The sequence below is a fragment of the Musca autumnalis genome, unplaced genomic scaffold (genome assembly GCF_047663935.1).
Source record: "Musca autumnalis isolate F117 unplaced genomic scaffold, ASM4766393v1 scaffold_2, whole genome shotgun sequence".
NCBI classification, from domain to species: Eukaryota; Metazoa; Arthropoda; class Insecta; order Diptera; family Muscidae; genus Musca; species Musca autumnalis.
In genome coordinates, this window is record NW_027411755.1 from 161248977 (window position 1) to 161275571 (window position 26595).

Sequence of the window (26595 nt, forward strand, 5' to 3'; positions counted from 1 at the left end):
TCGAAACTGTACCAATTTAGTGCTATTTAGTATTTTTCGTACCCTATGTACGAATATCCAAAACTTCCACAATTTTAAACTCCACCAGTAATCTCAGTTCCAAATTTCGAGATTCCAGCGCTATCCGTTTCACCCCAAATCCCCATTATACAAAATTTAGTTCCATTTAGTACTTTCCGTACACATAAGTACTAATTTCCAAAACCACCCTCATATCTCAATCCTACACTTCAACAGTAATATTAATTCCAAATTTCAGGTTTCCAGCTCTATCCGTTCATTCAAATCCAAATTGTACTAAATTTAGTACCATTTAGTACTTTTCGTACCCATATGTACGAATTTTCAAAACTACCTCAATCCTACACCCCACCAGTAATCTCAATTCCAAATTTCGAGATTCCAGCTATTATCCGTTCACCCAAATCCCCATTGTATCAAATTTAGTACCATTTAGTTACTTTTCATACACATAAGTACGAATTTCCAAAAGTTCTTCAATCTTACACTCCAACAGTAATCTCAATTCCAAATATCAGGATTCCAGCTGTATCCGTTCACCCAAATCCCTATTGTACCAAATTTAGTACTATTTAGTACTTTTCGTACACATAAGCACGAATTTCCAAAACTACCCTCATATCTCAATCCTACACTACAACAGTAACTTAATTCCCAAATTTCAGGTTTCCAGCTCTTTACGTTCAACCAAATCTAAATTGTACTAAATTTAGTACCATTAGTACTTTTCGTACACATGATTGGTAATTTTCCAAACCATTTCCTTTTAGAAGCCACCACTTCCCAACCTTGATTTCCATACCAAATTCCTATATTCTGGGGCCTATTATTGATTTCATTAATTATTTAGCGATTTCTTCAAATTACAGATTTTGAAATTGATAGTTATGACTGTACAGTTGTTGTTATTTCTGGCCGATTTCTGAATTTATTCCCCTAATGTTGTCTTCAACAGCAACTCATTTGTCAACAAACCCAACATCATTTATTGAAAGAATTTTTGTTTTAATTTTAAATTGAAATCAAAATTTTTACAAATGCATCATTTGTAATCATCTTTTCTAACTGTATTTTAACAAATGAAAATGTTTTGTGCGACACCTGTTTATACCATTATCACCAACTGCGACATCTGTTGCAATGGAAGATAACAAATGTCTTGTCTTTCCATTATTTAGTGGTTTACGATAAAATAAGTGCGCTAGAAGTAAACTACAAAATTTGAAATTATGTGTGATCGTTTACGGTATCATGAAGTTATAGCATTGTTAATTTGACACATGTCTTGCAGAGGGCCAACTAAGTAAATAAGTACGTAATAGTAATGAAAAATAAGGATTTTTGTTGTTGTTATTTTTTGTGGTTCCAGGACGAATTTTCTAAAACCCGGCCCTTATCTCGCACATTTGCATCAACAGTGACCCACTGGTAAAATTTCAAGCTCCTAGCTTTAGCCGTTTTGGCTGGGCGTTGATGATGAGTCAGTCAGTCAGTCAGTCAGTCAATCACTTATCACCAAGCTCATTTATATATATAGATATATATATATATATATATATATATATATATATATATATATATATATATATATAAATATGTTATGTTATGAATGTACACCCTATATATTTTGTTGAATTTCGGGAGGGAGGGGTACCTCGCCTATGCCCGATTTTCTAAAAACGCTATTTATGCAAAGCTGAAAATGAAAGATTGAATTAATTCCAAACCACCCCTCTCCGAACCACCCTGCTCCGAACTTCCACCTTATATATAAAAGACAATGTGTGTCGGTATGAACCGATATTCTGAAAATTTCAGAGAATGTACAAGGATCACCTATGGTGAAAATAGGCTATATATTTTGTTGAATTTTGGAGGGAACCTTCCCCTTTGCCCTATTTTTTAAAACCATATTTTATCACGCCCCTTTTTTAAATAAATTTCAGAGAATGTACAGGGAAGACCTGTGGTGTGTGTTGAATTTCGGAGGGGGCGGGGTACCTTGCCAATGCCCTATTTTTTAAAAACGCTATTTTAACAAAACTGACGAACGTATCGGTGAGAAAGTTTATTTGCGAGGCAATAGTGGTTATGTCTCCGACCATAGGTACTCATTTTGGGGCGTAAAGACCCGACCACGACCACTTTTTTAATATGTTATATCTTTGAAACTACTGAGCAGACTTTCATAAAAATTTCAGAGAATTTACCGGGATATTCCTGGTGAAAATAGTCTGCATATATATCCCCTAATGAAAATAATCTATATATTTTGTGGAATTTCGGCGGAGCGAGGTTTGAAAACTAATTCGATAGACAATGGTGGTTGTGTCTCCGACCCGAGGCACTTATTTGTGGCCTTAAGACCCGACCACGAACACTTTTTTTAAATATGTTATATCTCCAAAACTACTAAACCGATTTTCATGTCATTTTCAGATGATGTACTGGGATAGGCCTTGGTGGAAAAAGGATATATATATTGTTCAATTTCGGAGGTGCGGGTTACGCTCTGCGCCATATTTTGTAATATGCGCTATATATGTAAAACTTACGAACCATAAGACCAACTACTCCCACTTTCTTAAATACGTTACAAATCATTGGAAATACCAGATGTTATTCATAACGAAGCTTTGGTCTTTTTGGAAAGCAAATGTTCAAATTACAACGCAACATATCGATAGATATGGACATTCATTATCATCTGAAACGAATGTACGAGGGAACAAAAAAATTCCCTAGAAGTTTTAGATCGATTCTTGAAGGATCTAAGAAGCAAATCACGTTTAGATTTCAGACAAGCACTTTCAGTTATACTATTGCAGTAGATGAAATAAATGTATGCCTCAAGTCATCAGTTTTTGATGGTATGTTAAAATTGCATATCGACACCAACATTTCTGAAGATTTTTTATTTATAGTCTCTAATTAGCGTTGCAATAAAAATATAATTGATGATTTAATAAAAGGTAACATAAAACAAGGGCCAGCAACGCGGACCGGGTCGGCTAGTCTTATATATAAAAGGCAATGTGTGTATGTTAGTATGTTTGTATGTTCCGTATAGACTCAAAAACTGCTTAACCGATTTTCTTGAAAATTTCAGAGAATGTACAGGGAACACCGGTGGTGAAAATAGGCTATATATTTTTTTGAATTTCGGAGGGGGCGGGGTACCTCCCCTATGCCCTCTTTTTTAAAAACGCTATTTTAACAAAATTGACGAACGTATCGGAGAGAAAATTAATTTGCGAGACAATGGTTATTGTATCTCCGATCCTAGGTACTGATTTGGGGCCTGAAGACCCGACCACGCCCATTTTTTTAAATAGCTTATATTAAAAACTGCTTAACCGATTTTCCTGAAAATTTCAGATAATCTACTGGGAGGGCCCGTGGTGAAAATAGGGTATATATTTTGTTGAATTTCGGAGGGGCGAGGTACCCCATGCCCTCCTTTTTTAAGAACTCTATTTTAACAAAACTGACGAACGTATCGATGAAAAAATTAATTTGCGAGACAATTGTTATATTTACATGAACCGATTTTCCAAAAAATTTCAGAGAATGTACAGGGAGAACACCTGGTGAAAATAAGTAATACATTTTGTTGAATTTCGGAGGGGGATAACCAGTGATGGAAATAGCTTAAACATTTGGTTGAATTTCGGAGGGGACAGCTTCCCTAGCTCCTATTTTTTAAAAACACTATTTTCGAAAAACATACGAACGTATCGGTTAGAAAATAAATTTGCGAGGTAACGGTGGTTGAATCTCCGACCCAATATACTTATATAGGGCCTAAAGACCCAAAACTACTGAACCGATGTTTCTGAAAAGTTCAGAAAATGTACAGGGATGATCCCTGTTGAAAATAGGCTATATATTTTGGATTTCTGGACCGATTTTCATGTATTTTTCATATGATGTACAGGGATGTCCCCTGGTGAAAATAAGTTATATATTTTGTTGAATTTCGGCAGAGCGGGGTTTAAAAATTAATTCGATAGGCAATGATGTTAGTGTCTCCGACCCGAGGAACTTATTTAGGTCCTTAAGACCCGACCACGCCCACTTTTTAAGTATAATATATCTCCAAAACTTCCAAATCGATTTCAATGTCATTTTCAGATGATGTACAGGGATGGCCAATGGTGGAAATAGGCTATATATTTTGTTGAACTTCGGTGGAACGGGTCATCCCCCGTGTCCTTTTAAATTATTAAATGCGCTGTATATGTGAAACTTGCGAACGTGTCCGACATATTTTGCTAAATGGAAATACCAGTGGAAATATGCAAGGCAACATGTTTAGATTAGAAGGCAACATATCGATAGCTATAGCTCAGGTATATAACATACATTATTAGAAGGTGGAAGGACGATACAGTGCACACTGGTCCCAACCTGCGACAAAAATCGAAAAATCGATATTAGCAAATCTCTGCGATAATTTAGCAAATTTTCTCTAAACATATTATATTTTAATATTCCAGCACTGTTTTTGTAATTTATAACGGTATTTAACAATACATAACAGAAGAAGTTGACATTTACGTATGATCTCTTAAAAACTTTAAAATCATCAGTAAGGTTGTGACTTCTTACAAGGCAAGTAATTCAAAATTGAAAGGATAAAATTATTTTTTTTTTTTGAAATGGAAGTTTTAGTAGAAGGGTTTCTAATTACTTTTACATAAAAATGTGTACACATTATTCTCATAAAATGTGCTGGAAATCAAATTTTTTATAATACTTTTTTGTGGATTTTTTTTTTCCAAGTCCTTAAAATTTAATTAGAGTTTTACTAACTTTGCCATCCTTCGCCACTCTCCAAATTTTTTTAAGAATATTCGAAATAGTGTTAAGTTTACAAAAAAATTGGTTCCAGCTGCATATATTTGCATTTCCGTGTGTGACATTAAAAATACTTCCGATGCCTCTGGTCGTTTCAGTGAGTATGCCGTATTACTGTATTCTCAGTTTCTTCTTTGTTTTATGTGTGAATTGTTTGTTTTGGTTTTTATACCCTACACCACTATGTGGAAAGGGTATTATAAGTTTGTTTTGGAAAAAAATCATGTAACGCCGCGAAATATTCGTCGGAGACCCCCAATGTGGTATACCAATCTTCATATCTCGGCGAGATAAAGCGATTTTGAGATGTGTGTCCGTCCGTCCGTCCGTCCGTTCGTGTGTCCGTCTGTCCATTATAAATTGTAATCAAACTCCAGGTCGCAATTATGGACCAATCGTCACGAAATTTGGTATGGAGGTCGGTTTCACATCAGAATAGATCGCTATTTTAAATGGTGATGATCGCGAAATATTTAGCGGGTGAAATGGACCAAAAACATAATTTTTATCCGATTTTGTAGCTGCTCTGTAGGTCGCAATAATAGTCCGATGGCCTCGAAAATTCGAACAAGGTAACAGTATATGACAAAGAAGATGCTTGCAATTTGAGATGGTGATCGGATGATGTTTAGAGTGTTAAATGGACCATAACTTTTGTGTGAAAATTGTGAAAATTTTTAATATACCGGTTATATCTTTATTCCTGGAGAACACATTCCGCCAACGTAAATAATATTTGAAACACCAACTCTTGCCCTTTCTATTGATGCCAATTGTATTGATTTACGCGGTCTGATAACAGATTTACAGCCTAATATATCCAGTTTTTTGCTTGAAGTGTAATCATAAGCACACTAGAGGTCGCAATTATAGCTCAATAGTCACGAAATTTTGCACGAGGTAAGGGTTTAGGTCGAAGAAGATGCCTACAATTTTGGATGATGACCCGATGTTATTTAGCGGTGAAATGGACCATTACTTTTATATGAAAAATATTCTAAATTTATTTTTGGTCCATATTTTAATTCCTTGAGGGTATATACCGGCAAAGTAGCCTATATATGGAATAATAACTACTGACCTTTCCCCTGATGCAATTTGCAATAATGTGTTCGCTAGATAACGGGCCTACTGCCTAATATATAATGGGTTTTGTGTTGATAACCACAATTTTCTCCCATGCTCTATAATGACAGAGAAATTTTCAGATCAGTTGTCAAATTGGAATTTTTATACAAATATTGCAGGATGGGGTCGCCTCGCCTCCTATTTTATACCTCATGATTTCGGGTAAAGGGGATACATACAAAGTACGACCAAAGATGTGTCTCATCGAAATAATGGTTTTAGACCCAAGTATGTTTGGACGAAATTCGTTTTAGACAATTTGGAGTCGATTTAGTCCTGTCCGTTCTTCTGCCTCTCTTACTGTCTAGTACTGTCTAGCTGGCTGGTGCGCAAGATAACTCTCTAACTGATCTACTGTTTCGAACCAAATTTTATACTTCGTAATATTTTGCCCAAACTTAGTTTAAGTTCGAATATAGACTATATATGTAGGTCCACACCTCCCCCAAAAAAGTTCAAAATTGTTTTCGAAAAATTGTGTGAACGATAACTGGCGAAGTGAGCAATCGATTTGCTCCAAACTTTCCATATATTATAATTCCTTCCACATATAGATCGGATTAGACTATATCGGTCCACACCTTAGGGTACCACCCACACAAAATTCGGAAAAGGGGAATTTAAGAGTCCTCACACCTTAGGGTACCACCCACACAAAATTCGGAAAAGGGGAATTTAAGAGTCCTCTCGAATCGTTTTGAATTTTTTTCAGCAGATTGTACTTGCGCCGCAAATCTGCAAGATAACTCTCAAGGGGATTTTCTGATTGGACTAAACTTTACACATCGTATTATTTCATCCAGTCATGTGTCAGGTAGGAATATGGACTATATTGTTGCGTCCTTCGAGTACCTCCCACACAAAATTTGGGAAAAGAATGAGGGCCCGTATCGGATCTTTTTGATTTTTTTTTGAAGAAGGTTTTTTCACGTTCCCTATGCTGGTCCTTTTTCCGGGATAAGTCATACATCCTGAGATAATAGTCCAAAAGTTCCAAAAACCCCTGCCGGCTCCAACTAAAATTACAAATCTGAAAAAATATTTCTCAAACTTTTCTAAAACTCAGAAGTTAGCTTACTAAAATTGATTTGGTATAGCCCCATATTAGGATACCTAGAGATTCCACGTATTTTGAAGCAAACTCGTGTTACAAAATAAATATATTTTTATACGGCAGAGGCTGAGGGTATGTCACCGTTAGCGCAGCTAACTTATACTATATTCTTTGTTGTGTAATTGAATATGAATAATTTTGGGATTTATAAATTTGCTTGCATGCAACATTTTTGAATTTCTATTCATTGTTAGTTATATCTACCGGTATACATATATTTTAGATATCACAATAGATGCCCACAATTTCGAAGTGTCCAATTTTCCGAAAAACCTGGCCAAAACTCTAAAAACGAATGGATTTTGACCTAACCTTTGGTTCTTAAGTTTTTTGGGCCGCTGATTACATTTTTGATATTATTTAACCCTCAGGCGGTCACTGAAGGGGTCTTTTTGGTCCCTCCTCTTATAAAATGTGATCCTATCGGATCAAAATATTCTACAAATTTCTTCGCCATCAATTTTTACTATAGGTCCTAGAATACACCAAAACTCTATATCTTACCTTAACTCCAGAAATATGCAAATTAGAAAAACATTTAATGTCGTACTTCATAAAAGTTTTGGCAAAATTGTCATACAAAGCATCATTTTAGAAGAATGGGGTCAAAGACAAAAATGTTCTCAGCTAAATTTCACTAAAAGTCACCAAAGAAATGAAATCTCTATTTGCATTACATACCAAGGAAATGTCCGTATCAATTTTGACAAAAGACCAAGAAACAAAAATGTGGTTGCAAGCTTCCACAATTTCTACAGTTTTGAAAATATTTGAGTTAAGATCACTTGTAGGTGTATAATGTCTTTGGCAACTTTACTGACAAGAATGCAAGGAATATTTGTCTCAAAAAACTAACCCTCGTGCGAGTCATAAAAGGGGTCCTTTTGGTCCCTTTTTCCACAAATCTTTAAAATCTCCTATAAAATGTGGTCGGATCAGACCAAAATATTCTAGAAATTTGTTCGCCATAAACTTTTACTATAGGTCTTAAAATATATCAAAACTCTAAATTATGCCCAAACGCCAGAAAGTGACCCTATACTATATTCTGACATTCTGAATGAAAGAAAATCTGTATATACCTGCAAGACAAAATATCACATAAAAAAAAAATGTGCAAATATGTGTAGGATGTTTCGATGGAAATTGGTAAAAACCCTTCCGTTTTTATGAAATGATAAATTACACGGCCCAACTCGATCTTACTCACAACAATGTTATAATTTATTTTGAAAATTGATTATTAAAGAACGCACAATTCATTGGCGACACTGAACATCTTAAATACGTCTCACATAACTTTTGATTACAGAAAGAAAATATTTAATAACCGTTGTTTATTTTGCATATTATCATAGATTTATAAACAACTTAAATATTAAAAAAATAAATAAAATTCCAAATAGGGTCACTTCGACCTGCTTTTATACCCACTTATTAAACAAGAAATGTATATATTTTTTCATAACTACACGCACTGGGATCATATAAACAATATCTGACCTTTTTAGTGTAAATTGATAAATTTTTTTTCGATTTTTGGCCAGTTTTTTGGAAAATCGGACACTGTGCATAGGCGAGATACAAGTGTACAATTTTGGACGATAGATCTTCACTAAACTCGCAATTTTCCCAATTATCAAATATACCAAATTGCATGGTATATATATTTATTTATTTATTTTAGATGTATTCTAAAAAGGAACCTGATATTCAAAGACAATTTGGAGATGTAGCAGGAGGGGCTATTATTTTTAGAAATGTATAATTTATATATTTTTCCACAAACATTACTAAGGGGTATTTTGCCACCATTGACAATTTGATGGGGATCGAACCCGGACATTCAGCGTGCAAGGCGGTTGCACATAGCTCCTACAGGTTGTGGTGTAGGGTATCACATGGTCGGCCCCGTACGACTATAGCCTTTGCTTACTTGTTTTCTTTAAAGATTTAGACATTTTTGTTTTGGGATCTACTTATGAGTGTATTTTTTTACATGTGTATAATTTTGATATATGTATGTTGCTACATATAATATGAAAAAAAGTAAAAATGTAAAGTACGGTGCGACCGAAATGAAATATTCTAACCTCAAATGGAATAATTTGTTTCCTTTCGTGTCCACGATGCCAGTCAAAGACGTTTTTTGACCAGTAAGAACTCCTGTAGATAAAAACCTCAAAATAACTGGAATAGGGAGGTAACGTAATATGAGTGCTCTACCGAAACCTGGACCTAAGACCACAATTTTTGGCGCAGAAGGTTTGTGACCATTGGGAACCCCAAATACCAAAGTACAGCCAATTAGTGCCGAAAATGTAGATAAAAGCTTCAAAATACCTAAAATCGGGTGATACCGCTACATGAGGGCTATAGGAAAGTGGACCCATATTGATGATTTTTTGGCTAAAGTATTTTTGACTTATTTTTAGCATATACTGAAAAAAATCAGATTGATCCGACGATTATAAATATTTTTGTCGCACCTTTCCATACAAGTGGGACCACTGTGCAGTGGGCCCTTAAGTTGCCGCTGGACATTCATTTGAATGAAGGCCACACATACAATATTAAATAGAAGTTATCATCTGGAACGAATGTACGATGGCACATAAAAATTCTCTAAAAGTTTTAGATCGTTCCTTGAAGGATTGAAGAAGCAATCCGCGTTTAGTTTTCAGACAAACAGTTCCAGTTATTGTATTCTAGCAGATGAAATAAATGCATACCTCAAGTCATCACTTCTTGGCGGTATTTTAAACTTGCATATCGACACCAACATTTCTGAAGATTTTTTATTTGTAGTCACTTGCAGTTCCCGACTAATTAGCGATGCAAGAAAATTATATTTGTCTTAAGAAAAGGTAACATAAAACTGTTTCAAGGGCCAGCAACGTGGACCGGGTCGGCTATCTTATATATAAAAGACAATGTGTGTATGTTAGTATGTTAGTGTGTTTGTATGTTCCGTATAGACTCATAAACGGCTGAACCGATTTTCTTGAAAATTTCAGAGAATGTACAGGGAACACCGGTGGTGAAAATAGGCTATATGTTTTTAGCATTTCGGAGAGGGCGGTGTACCTCCCCTATGCCCTATTTTTTATAAACGCTATTTTAGCAAAACTAACGAACGTATCGGAGAGAAAATTAATTTGCGAGACAACGGTTGTTGTTTCTCTGATCCTAGGTACTAATTTGGAGCCTAAAGACCCGACCACACCCATTTTTTATATAGCTTATATATTAAAAACTGCTACTAAACCGATTTTCCTGAAAATTTCAGACAATCTACTGGGAGGACCCGTGGTGAAAATCGGATATATATTTTGCTGAATTTCGGAGGGGGCGGGAACCTCCCCCATGCCCTATTTTTTAAAAGCGCTATTTTAACAAAATTAACGAACGTATCGAAAAGAAAATTAATTTGCGAGACAATGGTTGTTGTGTCTCCGACCCTAGGTACTGATGTGGGGCCTAAAGACCCGACCACGACCACTTTTTTAAATAGCTTATATATCAAAAGCTGCTTAACTGATTTTCTTGAAAATTTCAGAGAATCTTCTGGGAGGACCCGTGGTGAAAATAGGTTATATATTGTGTTGAATTTCGGAGGGGGCTGGGAACCTCCCCCATGACCTATTTTTTTGAAAACGATATTTTAACAAAACTGAAGAACGTATCGGAGAGAAAAATAATTTGGGGACAATGGTGGTTGTGTCTCCGACACTATGTACCCTTTTGGGCCCAAACCACGCCCACTTTTTAAATATCTTATATATCCAAAACTACTAAACCGATTTTTTTGAAAATTTCAGAGAATGGATAGGGATGACCCCGGGCGGGTTACCTCCCCTTTGCCCTGTTTTATTAAAACTCTGTCTTTGCAAAACTTACTAATGTATGGCTTAGAAAATAAATTTGCGAGACAACGGTGGTTGAATCTCCGACCCTAGGTACTTATTTAGGGATTAAAGACCCGACCATGGCCACTTTATTATAAAACCCTTTTAGCACGCACATTTTTTAAATACGTTATATCTGCAAAACTTCTGAACCGATTTCCATGTCATTTTCAGATGATTTACAGGTGGTGGTGGTGGAAATAGGCTATATAAACTTACGAACGTGTCCGTTTCCCCAACCTTGGGTACATATTTTAGCCGTAAGACCCGACCACTCCCAATTTCTGAAATATGTTACAAATCAATGGAAATACCAGATGTTATGCATAACGAAGCTTTGGTCTTATTGGAAAGCAAGTCTTTAGATTTGAAGGCAACATATCGATAGCTATAGCTTCACCAGGTATACATTATAAGAAGGTGCAAGGACGACACAGTCGACCCTTAAGTTGCCTTTGGACCTTATTTTTTGAATATAATTTACTTAAGAAAAGGTAACATAAAACTGTTTCAAGTGCCAGCAACGTGGACCGGGCCGGCTAGTATTTTTATAAAAAATAATCCTTGCGTAATTCAAAATATTCTACAAAATTATTTGTCACAAAATTTTACTGTAGGTCCCAGTATACATTAAAACCTTGATCCAACTAGAAGGTTTTCCAAAAAGACAACCTAGTACCTCAATTTCCTGTCAAAATATATTGTCGTAGTTTGAAATTGAACAAAAAAACATAGTTATTGGATGACCTTATTTGGCCATGATTAAAAAACTGTAAATCTTCATCTGATTCTATGCAAAATTGTCCTACACAACATAGGTTTAGGGGAATGACGTTAGAGAAAAAAATATTCTCCAAATTTTACTATAAAATCTCTGTATACATTATATCAACAAAATATCCTTATCAATTTTACCGAAAAAACACAAAAATATTTCACAATTTCTTTGATGAAATTCTTTATTTCATTTCTAGAAGGAATATTTTTGACAACATTTCACTGTGAATCATCTCAGCTAGGTTTAATATTTGAAATAAACCAACAATAGCAGTGCAGCCACTATCTTTGCCGGGTTCTCAAACATATCTTCACAAAATTGTCATTTTGCCAAATGCGCTTCGTGTTCTGCATCCTCATTTTCTGTGGTATCCTCATCGCCCAAACCCTCTTCTTCTTCCGATGAGTATTCCAGTGCTTAGTGAGCACTGTTTTGGTTTCTGTAGAATATACACTGGCATTCTGTTCATTTTCCTTAACGGCAGATGATTCCTGCAATTCGTTAGCTTTTCCATTTCAGCTACATTTGTCGTAGCATTGTTTGTTTTCCTGCGCTACCGCTGCTGAATCCTCTTCGGTTTTCGTTTTATTGGATTCCGATGAGGATGATGGGGCAGCCTTCATCTGCAATTGGGAAAATAATGTAAAAAGAAATTAATATTAGGAGAATATATTATTTTGCAGATTTTCAAAAGAAATGTTTGTGAAGAAGACAACAACAAACGAAAAGAGCCAACTGGTTGTTTTCGTGACTATTCTTGGGCATAATACTCACTTTGAAGAGCTGCTAATGCCGCTTTGGATGTAGATGAACCGTCTGGTTTAGAATATGGATCCAGCTATCCAGTTCTATTCACAGCATCGGCAATTACAGCTGCCGCTCGTCTAACGCGCATACAAGGTTACTGTGGCTTCGGTCTACTGCTACTGTCTTTTAATTTCTTTACAGGATTGATACTTGCATAGAGGGAAGACCCTTGTACTTTTCCAACACCTCGTCCAATGGTAGACTACCTTCTACGTGAATTCTGCCAAATTTTCATCATCATCTAATGCATCACTATTCAACTTATGCCCACCATTTTTTCCTTCAAAAAGTTGGGTAATTTATCAGCACAATATGTTGAGACTTCAGCACCGCCATGACCATCATATATAGCAAAGAATGCTGTGTTTTTATCCTGCAAGAAAAAGAATATTCATAGATTTAGTCCAAAATATATATACAACTTTTTTACCATTACAATTTGTCGTCTTTTTTTGTTCACCAAAAATTAGCTTATTTATAGTCGGCTCAGCTGTTCACCAGGGGATCGCACCAAAGAAAATGGTCGATTATATTCGATTATAATCGATTTTCGGTTTGTAACAAAAACCCGAAAGTCGACTATAGGAACATTTTCAAAAAGTCGGAAGACCGAAAATCGAGTTTTAAGTTTTCGACTAAAACCGAATAATTGAAAAACCGGTTATTGCCTTTCACTGCGTATCCCTACTGGGGACTATATGAAGACGTAGACCTACACCGAGAAATTTCTGGAGGAAAGTTTTTTTTTTGACAAATTTCAGTCATTTCGGTGGTATATTGAAGACACAACTTAAAAAATACCCAAAGTCCGGAGGTATGGTTCTATGGGGGCTATATGAAGACGTGGACCTATACCGAAAAATTTCAGGTGGAAAGTTTTATACCCCCAAAGAAAACTAAATACCAAATTTCAGTTATATCGTTGGGATATTGAGGCTACAACTTTCAAAATACCGAAAATCGGAAGGTACCGTTCTATGGGAGCTATATGAAGACGTGGACCTATACTGACACATTTCAGATGGAAAGTGTTATACCCTCATCGAAGACTAAATGCCAAATTTCAATCATTTCGGTGGGATATTGAGGTCACAACCTTCAAAATACCGAAAATCAGAGGTACCGTTCTATGGGGGCTATATGAAGACGCGGAGCTATGCGACAAATTTCAGGTGTAAAGTTTCATACCCCTAACAAAGACTTAATACCAAATTGGGATATTTAGACCACAAATCATTATAACATTGTTGCATATGGTTTTGCATATGCTCATTTTATGCAAATATGTCAAAATTATCGCGATATGCAAACATTTCTGGGCTTAATTCGTTTTATTTTGCGATAAAACGAGTTTCTGTCTAATCAGATTTTCTCTACGACCATCCCAACCATATATGCATTTGCATTGAATTCCGCTGTCTAGTTATTGTTAATAAATATTTACAGGAACATCATATGTCTGTGTCAGCAAGTTGCATACTATTATTTAAAATAATTACGAATGTATCGGTTTAGAAATTAAAATCTGTGGGTAAATTTAAAATCCTCCTCGGTTTGACAATGCACCGAAGTAGTGAGGTGGAAAATATCTATTTTTGAATTGTCAAGTATAAAGTCCATTAAAAGTTGTCATTAAAACTCATTACGATGGGTCAGCAACGCGGACCGGGGTCTGCTAGTTTTCAAATAAAGTTTTCAGTGTTTGTTTTCTTTTATTTGCTAGTTATATAATTGTTCCACAAAACATCCCAGAAGGGACAAGGGAGACATCTCTCATTTCATTATACCCTACACCACTATGTGGAAAGGGTATTATAAGTTTGTTTTGGTAAAAATGCATGTAACACCGCGAAATATTCGTCGGAGACCCCCAATGTGGTATACCAAACTTCATATCTCGACGAGATAAAGCGATTTTGTGTATGTCCGTCCCTACGTCTGACCATTATAAATTGTAACCAAACTCCAGGCCGCAATTATGGATTGATCGTCACGAAATTTTGTATGGAGGTCGGGTTCAGACCAGAATACATCCCTATTTTTATTGTCATCAGTGAAATATTTAGCGGGTGAAATGGACCAAAAACATAATATTTATCCAATTTTGTAGCGGCTCTGTAGATCGCAATAATAGTCCGATCAACGCGAAATTTAACAAGTAAAAAAGCGTTAAGTTCGGCCGGGCCGAACTTTTCATACCCTCCACCATAAAATATTCTGAACTAAAATGGAATAATTAGTTTTGATTCTTGTCCCCAACTTTAAGTGGGTACGTTAACATGTCAGATAATGTACATAAAATGCTTCATTTTTATGGTGCCTATATCTAGCTATGTACATATGTTGACAAATTTTGGAGGGCTAGAAATTGGGAGATACCGGTTATAATAAAACATGGACCTATTTTGACAGTTTTTGATGGGAGCCTTTAATGTCAAATAACTTCTAATTCGGTTAAAAATTGTAGCTAGAATCCTCAAAATACCGAAAATCAGTACATAACGTGGGAACTTCAAATGTCATTACCAGCTAGTTCGGAGATATGTGGGCTATACTAATATGAACTTAAATGAACAATTTTTGTTGGCTTTTAAATTTCAAATTACGGAAAGTTCGTCGAAAAATAAAGCTAAGGTACGGAAAATCGGGAGGTTTGTTTTGGGGGCTATACCAAAACATGGACCTACGTTCGGTTAAAAATTTTAAGTAAAATATTGGGGCTATGTTGAAAATTGTTGATGCAGATGTGTGGTGACCACTACAACCTTCAAATGTCAAATTTCAGTTAGCTAAAATTGCCAAATTACTGAAAATTGGGAGGTACCGTTATATGGGAGCTATATCCGAACATGGACCTATATTGACAATTTTTGATGGAGAAGTATTGTGACTACAAAGAAGTTCAAATGTCAAATTACTGCTAGTTCGGTTTAATATTGTAGCTAAAATTATCAAATTACTGAAAATCGGGAGGTATTTTTATATGGGGGCTTTATCAATACATCGACCTTTCTTGAAAATTTTTGGTGGAGCGGTGTGGTAACCACTTAGAATTTCAAATGTCAAATGTTCAAATTACAGATAATTCGGTTAAAACTTGTAAACATGGACCTATGTTCATAATTTTTTCGAATATAAGTTTTTTGGTCACTAAGAACCCTAAATATCAAATTATATCTAATTCTGTCTAGAAATGTGACTTAAATGGGTTGGGGGCTATTCCAAAACATGGACCTATGTCCACTAGTTATAAAAGTTTATTGACATTTAAGAACACTAAATGTCAATTTATAGCTAAATCGGTCTGAAAATGTAGCTAAAAACGTCAAAATACCGTAAATCGGGGTCACTGTTATATGGGGGCTATACCAAAACGTGGACCTATGTCCACAAGTTTTGTTATATAAGTTTATTGACATTTAAGAACCCTAGATGTCAAATTATAGCTACATTAGTCTGAAAATATAGCTAAAACGTCAAAATACCGTAAATCGGGGGGTACCGTTATATGGGGGCTATACCAAAACGTGGAGCTATGTCAAAAACTTTTGTTATATAAGTTTATTGACACTTAAGAGCCCTAAATGTCAACTTATAGCTAAATCGGTCTGAAAATGTAGGTAAAAACGTCACAATACCGTAAATCGGGGGATACCGTTATATGGGGGCTATACCAAAACGTGGACCTATGTCAAAAACTTTTTTAATATAACTTAATTGATACTTAGGAACCCTAAATGTCAATTTATAGCTAAATGGGTCTGAAAATGTAGCTAAAAACGTCAAAATACCGTAAATCGGGGGGTACCGTTATATGGGGGGTATACCAAACGTGGACCTATGTCAAAAACTTTTGTTATATAAGTTTATTGACACGTAAGAGCCCTATATGTCAAATTATATCTAAATCGGTCTGAAAATGTAGCTAAAAACGTCAAAATACCGTAAATCGGGGGGTACCGTTATATGGGGGCTATACCAAAACGTGGACCTATGTCCACAACTTTTGTTATATAAGTTTATTGCCACTTAACAACCCTAAATGTTAAATTATAGCTAAATCGGTCTGAAAATGTAACTAAAAACGTAAAAATACCGTAAATCCGGGGGTACCGTTATATGGGGGCTATACCAAAACGTGGACCTATGTCCACAACTTTTGTTATATAAATTTATTGACACTTAAGAACCCTAAATGTCAAATTATAGCTTAATCGGTCGGTAATGTAGCTAAAAACGTCAAAATACCGTAAATCGGGGGGTACCGTTATATGGGGGCTATACCAAAACGTAGACCGATATAGCCCATCATCGAACTTGACCTGCCTGCAAACAAAAGACGCATTTTCCCAAAATTTCAGCGTTCTATCTCCATTTTTGTGGATGCTAGAGTGATTACCACAGACGGACGGACGGACGGACGGACGTGCACAGATCGACTCAGAATTTTACCCTGATCAAGAATATATATACTTTATAGGGTCGCAAATGAGTATTTCAATGCGTTACAAACGGAAAAACAAACTTAATATACCCTCCATACTATGGTGGAGGGTATAAAAAAGGTAAAAGTATATTATAAAGAAGAAACTTGCAATTAGAGATGGCGATCAGATAATATCTAGATGGTTGACTGGACCACAACTTTTGTGTGAAAATTGTGAAAAATGTCAATATCCACCTTATATCTTTATTCCTGGAAGAGACATTCCGGGCAGGTGAGCTATACTTTGAAGAGAAACGCTTAACCTTTCTATTGATGTCAAGTGTGTTGGTGTACATGATAAGATAACAGAGTTACAGCCTAATATACCCAGTTATTTGTTTTGTATGGTAATCAGTCACGAAATTTTGCACGAGGTAAGAGTTTAGGTCGAAGAAGTTGCCTAAAATTTTATATGATAATCTGATATTAGTTAGCGGGTGAAATGGACCATTACTTCTGTATGAAAAATAGAAAAAAAGATTTTTGGTCCATATTTTAATTCCTAGAGGGCATATACCGGCATAGTAGCCTATATATGAAAAAAGAATTACTGACTTTTCCCCTGATGCATATTGCAATGATGTGTCTGTTAAATAACGGGCCTACTGCCTAATATATAATGGGTTTTGTGTAGAGAACCGCATCTTCCTATCATTCAACAAATTGTCTTTATCATACAAATTACGTGGATTCCTAGCGTATGGGGAAGCTTCGCTACCTTTTTTCAACATTTATTCGGTGTCTTATGTCGGGCTTATATATTTATTTATATTAGGTGTATTCCAAAAAGAAACGTAATATTCAAAGTAATTTAAATATGTAGCAGAAGGGGCTAAACAATATAAATTTTCCAATTAAGGAATATTTATTAGAAATGTATAAAATATAATACGGCGTTTATATTATAGTTTTTTGCAGGGTTAACCTTCTTTATGAGGATTTGTTTGAAGTATATACAATGGAAATGACATTTGAAACCCAGACCCACTGGGTTAACCTTGTTATATATAAACGGCCTATAATTGTTCCACAAACATCCCAGTATGGACAACGGAGCCCGATTCATGGGACCTGCTGTTTATCACCGAGCGCGAACGGCGAGTCCTAAAACACAACCTTCAGAGAAGTATTATATGGCTGAAATACTCAGGAAATGTCGCCAACATTACAGAGGGTATTTTGCCACCGTTGAAAATTTGATGTGGCCTGACCTGGATTTTCTACACATCAAATTTTTAACGGTGGCAAAATACCCCTCTGTAATATTGGCGACATTTAATGAGTATATTAACCATGTAAAACTTCTCTACAAGTGGTGTCTTGGGACACGCCGTTCGGACTCGGCGATAAACAGTAGGTCCCATATCATTGACTAATAAGAATCAGGGTGCACTCTCCGTCTCTTCTGGGATGTTTGTGGAACAATTTTTATACCCTCAGCATTTATGCTAACGAGGGTATATACACTTTCATACGGCAAAATGTGCCTCATCGAAATAATGGTTTTAGACCTAAGTATGTTTGGACGATATGTGTTTCAGACAATTTGGAGTCGATTGAGCAACGTAAGTCCGTCTGTCTGACTGGCTGGAACGCACGATAACTCTCGAACGGATCAACCGATTCGATCTAAAATTTGGCTTTCGTAATATTTTGTCCAAACTTAGTTTAAGTTCGAAGATGGATTATATCGGTCCACTCCTTCCGGTACCTCCCCCACAAAAGTTCGAAATGTTCGGAAAATTTTTACGTACGATAACTCTTGAAGGGAGTCAGCGATTTGATCCATACTTTGCAAATCGTGAAATGTTTACCAGACTTAGATGAGGTTTCAATATGGAATCAATCGGTCCACTACTTCGGGTACCTCCCACACAAAATTTGGGATAAGTTCAGTTTATGACCTGCTCGCGATTCGCTTTGATTTTTGCTTTAGCAAGTTGTATTCACTGCCCCCCATACGACGGTACAAGTTTCATCAGGGGCAAGTCCACACTTCCTGAGTAAATAGCCTGAAAGTTGCAAAAAAAAACTCCATGACACCGTGTGAGGTGGTTGGAGCGCAAGATAACTCTCGAACGGACCTGCCGATTCGGTTCAAAATTTGGCCTTAGTAATATTTTGTACAAACACAGTTTAAGTTCGAAGATAAGCCATATCGGTCCACTCCTTCAGGTACCTGCCCCACAAAAGTTCAAAAATGTTCGGAGAAATTGTTTCGTACAGTAACTCTTGAAGGGAGTGGCCGAATCGGTCCATACTTTACATATTCTAATATATCTACCAGATATAGATCAGGTTCAAATATGGACTATATTTGTCCACTCCATCCGGTACCTCCCACACAAGATTTCGGGTAAGTTGACTTTAAGACCTGCAATCGAATCACTTTGATTTTTGTTGAAGCAACTTGCATTCGCTGCCTCAATTACGATGGTAAAATTTTTTCAGGGGCGATTCCATAATTTTTGAGCAAACAGCTCGAAGGTAGTAAAAACCGCCTCTGGCACCATATGGAGATCCACTTTTATAATGGTGATCCATTCCTTCCAATGTCGATACATTCCTTTACGTGTCGCCTCCGCAAAACTTTTGATCTTTACTCCGAATCAACATTTTTGTTTTTTTTAAACCGCCTAAATACAAAGGTTTTTTGGGAAAACAATTTTTTCAATATACACAGGCTGAGGGTATATCGCTCATTTACTCAAAGAGTGGCATAACTCAAAAAATGCGTTTTCTGAGATTGCAATTTCTATTTTTTCTGCGAATTCTTTTTTATCTTGTGTCAAATTTTCATGTTGATATCTCTAAAACTCTACGAGTTACAGCTCATTTACTACGAGTTTGGCATTATGCAACAAAAAAGTTTTTTGAGTTTATGAAGCACTAAAACACTTCAAATCATGCTTGATCTTGCATAGAAATTTAGCAGTGATATCTGGTAAGCTGTTTAAGAAATATGGTCCATGCAGTTATTTTAGTTTTTGTGCAATAATCTTTTTAAGTTGGGAAGTCAAATTTCAATCGTCAACTTAAAACGCGTTTTTCTCGAAACTCGATTTTTTGAAATGTGTCACTCTTTGGGTAAATGAGCGATATCTCTGTCGGCAAAGCTGACTGATACTTTTTTACTTGTTATATTATTATTTAAGCTTGATAAGGTGGCAGAATCCACAAAGTTATTTCTTACAATAAGTATATTTGATCCAAAAAGGAATTTTGATTTGCTGAAAGCTAATTCCCAGGGGTAGTGGTGTAGGGTATCACATGGTCGGCCCCGTTCGACTATAACCTTAGCTTACTTGTTTTGTTTATGTTAATATTTTATTAAACTAAATTTTAAATAGTTTTTTGAAAAATATGTTCCAAAAATGTATGTACTAAATATACACACACACACACCCAATAAAGTTTTATTTAAAATGCTCAACAACTCGCCAATAACTTTTTATGTCATTCAATACCAATGAGAGATGAAATTTTTCAAAAATTTTGTTTTGTAATTTGTTTCCAAAAAGAAATAACTCCAGACAACGAATCAACAAATATACAAATTTGAAGGTAAAGAACACCAAACTAAAAACGTCTTTGACGTTCTTAATACGCTGCCGTAATCATGGAATCATTCCTGATTTTATAAAAAATACAATGAAAAACATATACAAAATATTCACAACTTCAAATAACCATCACATTCTTGATTTGCTAAAACGACATATTGAAACATTTCAAAACAAAATTCTTAATTTAATAATACAACAAAAACATGAACACATTAAATACAACAATGAAGAAATAGAAAAGATAGGTGAAACACTCAAAGGAGAATTACCACAAGAACAACTAAATGACATCTATAACAACGAAAATAAGATCACAACCATAATACACAACAAAAATAAGAATGTACAAAAAAGAAAGTTCGACAAACTTAGGGAGAAACAAATCAAAGAACTCAATATTACATACAACGACAATTGGTTTATAAACAAAACCAACACAGAATTCCCCCAAGACGTAAAATGGTTGTTGTCGCTAGGAGAGAAGTTCGGATTGCCCACAGGTAAATCAGATTTCCCTCTCTTTAAGTTCATAGCAGATGGAGACGACATCATACAAACGAACTATGACAAAGAACAACAGGAATTATTGAGAACAAAGCTAACAACAATGCTGGACACACATCTCAATAAAATGAAAGAGAGTCACAGAGATAAGTTTGTTAACAGAACAGTGGAACAAACTAAAAAATTCCTAAGACAAAATAAAGATATTTTGATTTTGAAGGCTGATAAAGGTAACGTGACAGTGGCAATGAGGAAAGACGAATACAAACATAGAATGGATGTCATTTTGTCAGACATGATGACATACCAAAGAATAAATAAAGATCCCACAACTAGCTTAAGTAAGAAAAATAATGAATTCGTGGAAGAGTTATATACAAATAAAGTAATCTCTTCAATGGAAAGAAAGACACTAAAAACGGACGTGGCTATAGCACCGAGATTATATGGGTTACCGAAAATCCATAAAGAGGATTATCCACTGAGACCGATATGCTCATCGGTGAACTCTCCATCTATAAAATTGTGTAAATACATAGTAAATATTTTAAAGAACTTGACTAAGAATTCCCGATATAATGTAATAGACTCAGTGCAATTTAGAGATAGGATCAAAAACTTGACGATTAAGGATAATGAGAGAATGGTGTCATTTGATGTCGTTTCCCTATTTCCCAGCATACCTGTGGACCTTGGAATATCAATAATAGAAGAAAAGTGGGAACATATACAAGAATACACTAATATGCCAAAGAACATATTTTTTGATATTCTTAAATTTTGTATAAAAGACAATAGATATTTCCAATATGAGAACAACATATACAAACAGAGAAAAGGACTACCAATGGGTTCACCGGCTTCTCCTATCGTTGCGGATATAGTTATGGAGAAACTACTTGACACCTGTTTGGAAAAACTTTTGACGAAGCCTGTAATATTGACAAAGTATGTAGATGATTTATTTTTAATTCTGGACGAAGATGCAATAAATCACACACTGGAGACACTTAACAATTTTAATCGCAATATAAAATTCACAATGGAAGAAGAGACAGGAGGATCCATTCCATATCTAGACACAATTATAACGAGAATAAATAACAAATTGGAAATCAATTGGTACCAAAAACCAACAGCTTCGGGACGCATCATAAATTTTTTCTCGAAACACCCGAAGCAGATGATCATCAACACTGGACGAAACCTCATCAATAGAGTTCTAAGCATAAGTGACAAGAAATTCCATAATGACAATATCGTAAAAATCAAGGACATATTATCAAAAAATTGTTTTCCCAAAAGATTAATCGAACATTTAATTAACAATTCTACAATACAAAAACCAAAAGAGAATATTGAGAAAACTTACAAAAGCATGATATACATTCCTGGTATATCAGAAAGATTTCAACATGCTGATTTTTACGACAAGAATAAATACAACGTAGCATCTAAGCCAACCAACACTTTAAAACGTCTTTTTAGCCAAACCAAGAATAAAGTGGCAAAACTCGATAAACACAATATTGTATACCGGATTGAATGCGATGGTAATGAAGAAGAAAAATGTGGAAAAATGTATGTCGGTACCACGAAGAACAAACTTAAAACTAGATTATCTGCCCATAGATCTGACATAAAACTTAGGCATAGAAACACAATCCAAAAAACAGCACTTGCAGACCACTGCAAGTCTAATAACCACTTGCCAAATTTTGAGAGTGTTCACATACTTCAATCAGAGAGTAATTATAACAGGAGATTAACATTAGAAATGTTACATATTAACAGCTTACCAGCCAACAAGAAGATAAACTACAAGAGCGATACTGACAACGCAGCATATTGCTACCGTCATTTGACACAAAAGAGATCGTGCAATCGTAGAAACATTTAGTGCAATATTTACATTCGACAATGGTAGTGAAACTACATTAGTTCTAAGTAAAACTTGACTTAAATATTTTTACGTAAATTGTAAGCGAACTCATGTGTATGTTTTTTGTGTTTATCTTTACAATATGCTGTGATATAATCTATTAAGTAACAAACATTATTATTGTTTTTGTAGATCTTCCCTGAAGATGCAATTTTATAATTGCGAAATATTGGAATAAAGAACAAATAAAAATAAACTTATGACCTCAAGCTCAAATAAAAACTTTATTTATCAATTCGTTAAAAGGTCGAACAACTTCAAAACTAAGTAATTTGTTTCCTCTTACTTTCGTACACCATTATCAATTCATTGCAAATAACACGATAAATAAATGTTCCAAGTTCCTCCAGTGATGTTTGACAATGATACAACAAACATCGAATATTTGTGTAGCTATGACATTATCATGTTTTACAATTCCCAAACAAACGAAGTAGGACACTCTCTATTTCAATTAAGTACATATACATAAAAATCGATTATTAGTGGAAAGTCCCAGTATTTGCTTATTCGTTTATACTTCGAGTCATTTTGTTGAAATTGACCATAACCGGCATTTGCGGAATTTTCACAACAATTTTTATGATGGCATTTTTCCATGTTTGAAATACAGAAATTGTTTGGTGGTAAATATTTGTGTTTGAATGTTGTTCTGTTGGCTGACTGTTGGCTGTTTGGAATGCCTTTCCATATTCCTAAAGTATTCTTTTAATTAAAACACCTAAAATTCTTATACTTACCGGAAAAACCATCTGGGCATGTACAATTGTAGTAGGCCACACCATCTACACAGGTACCACCATTTTGACAGCGACCCGACCAACATTCATCCCAATTCGTTAGGCATTGGATACCTGTATAACCATCAATGCAATAACATTAATAGTAGCTGTAAGGAAAAACAACAAAACAAAAGTGTTAGAAGAACAAATGAATTCATAATGAGCAACAAATTATGCAATTGTGGTGAAAGAGTTCATTATAATATCTCTTTGAAATTATCTGCTGAATTTTGCAAAGCTCTAGGGGGGAAATATATGTGTAGGAAAATACCTTCAATGGCGATAAAGTAAAACTGTTTTTGTTATGAAAAATCTTCTTAACATTTCTTTGTGAAAGTAAGGGGGATGTTTTTGATCCTCCACCTCCATAATAGGAGTAGAGGGTACAGCAAGTAAAATGTAATTAGCTTCGTATATCCTGCAAATGATCAAACTAGGCCACAGGGCTATTTTTAATTCCTTTAAAAAGTATTCAATGCAAAAGGCATTGATTTTATGAACTATCTTCTTAAAGCCATCAAAATACCGAAACTTCGGGAAAACATACTACTAGTCGTCCCTGCTTAGAAGTTAGTCTCTTTATGCCCCACAAACTTAATTGTTAACTTTATCCAATTAACTGGAAACACTAATTATCCTAATTAGGTTATCTTTTTTAGTCACGCTTTGTTTCTTTAATACAAGCCCACAATATTCCTTTTTCACCTTTCACTCTGCTGCAACATCAGAAATCCAAAAACACTAACTTTTTGTTTATGTTTATCATAATTTGAAAAAAAGTTTCCTTTTTCTTTCTACTATTGCTGCCGTTTGTACATTATAACCTTTGTTTGTTTTAGTAGTATCTTTGTTGACGGCATATTTGCCACACATTCATTGATTTCATACCTCATCAGATTTATATTTTATTCAACTTTGACTGGAAGTATGAACGAACGTAACCACTAAAGCAATTGGCAATTGCTTTTTGCAAAACAAAACATCTGCATGATACGAAACGATATCGTTCATACCGAGGATATATTGTTTTTAACCAACACAAATCAAACATTAAGTTTCGCAATAAATATCCTCTAAAGATGGAAAAATATGAATGAGATTTGAAATATAGCAAAAAGTGAGATAGATTGCTAAGAACGACCACAGGCAGGCAAACAACTGCAATATAGCTGGCATTCAAGTGATATGAATTTCGAAACAAATAGACTTTAGACTTTATAATTGCTTATTTGCTTAATTTGCTGCTTTGTATTTGAAATAGAAGGCACAGTGATTTGGAAATTTCGATAATTAAGTAACATTGGAAGGGAAAAGCAAAAGTTTTTCATTTTACCGACTGCTGTTTATCCTTACGGGGAAAAGAAACAGCGGGGGACAAGGCAGTCAGAAGTCCTGTGGGTTATGCAAACAAAATGTCGACTTTATGGGGGGAACTTTTGAAGTGGCCTGGACCGCTATAACATTGCTTCGAACTTGATCTAAGATTGGTAGAAATATTACGATACACAAAGTTTGAATCAACTCACATAATGCGGTTGAAACTTTCGTGAGCACCGGCCACTACACATGGTGGTCTTAGGTGTTTTTATAGCTTCCGGGCCATTTTCTCAGGAAGTACGAATTTCTTCCCTGAAAAAATATTTGTATCGTCGAAATTGAGTTTTCCATTTTAAAAAATTCCAAAAAAAATTTTGATGCTGTATCAATGATTTTTGGTACAAGATTCAAAAAAAAATGTCAATCCAAGTCTGTTTTTACAGTGTTTTATTTAACTTGCTTTGGTGTCCGTTTAGTTCAAATCTAGTAACTCATTTTTAACACAGTGGCAGTTGACCAATCGAACTGAAACTTTGCACACTTTTCAGATTTGGATGACAATACATGAATTGAAGCCAAAACCAATATGGGTCCATTTTTCCTATAACCCCAATATAGCGGTACCACTCGATTTCAGGTGTTTTGAGGATTTCGTCTTCATTTTTAGTCCGAATTGTCTGTAACTTGGCATTTGGAGTTACCAATTGTACAGAAACTCCTCCACCAAAAATTGTGGACATGGTCAGATTTTGGTGTAGCCCCCATATAACGGTACCACTCGATTTCAGGCAATTCAAAGTTTTTATCTACATTTTCGGCATAAATTAACTGTAATTTGGTGTGGTCAAAAAATGTATTTACTAAAAAGTTTAAATTAAAAAGTAATTAAAAAAAATTAAGTTTCAGTGTTTAATTTATAAATGCACTTAAAACTAGAAAATAATTTGTCGCTTAGCCTCTTTCCTCACGATGGAATCTCTCAAATAAAACTCTTGCATTTAAATTAAAAATGTTGGCAAAATTAAACTGCAAGCGTTTTATTTGAGAGATTCCATTATGAGGAGGCTAAGCGACACATTATTTTCTAGTTTTAAGTGCATTTATAAATTAAACAATGAAACTTAATTTTTTTTAACCCATTGACGGGCTTTCCTTTTGGGATACGACTACTAAAAGCGTAGATATTCGCATAAGAATAAAACGTTGAATATCAGTCCACATTGCGACCACTAACAAAATGGAAAATTTGGACGTATTACCAACTATTACGATATCTCCGTTGTTTACCTACGCCAACCTATTGTGCATCATTGTAAAGATGGGATTTTCTACTTTTATAGTCAGGCTTTGCCTTTTGAACCCCAATCAAAGCTGTGATATTC

At 35.1% G+C, this 26595-nt stretch overlaps 1 protein-coding gene across 1 annotated transcript in view; it reads right to left on the minus strand.

The window, feature by feature from the left end:
• Nucleotides 1–26595, minus strand: part of LOC141394798 (uncharacterized) — a 161178-nt gene that overhangs the window by 123799 nt on the left and 10784 nt on the right. Inside the window, exon 2 of the mRNA XM_073969692.1 lies at nt 23855–24003. The gene's annotated coding sequence lies outside the window, so the exon portion shown is untranslated. The remainder of the gene's footprint in view (nt 1–23854; nt 24004–26595) is intronic.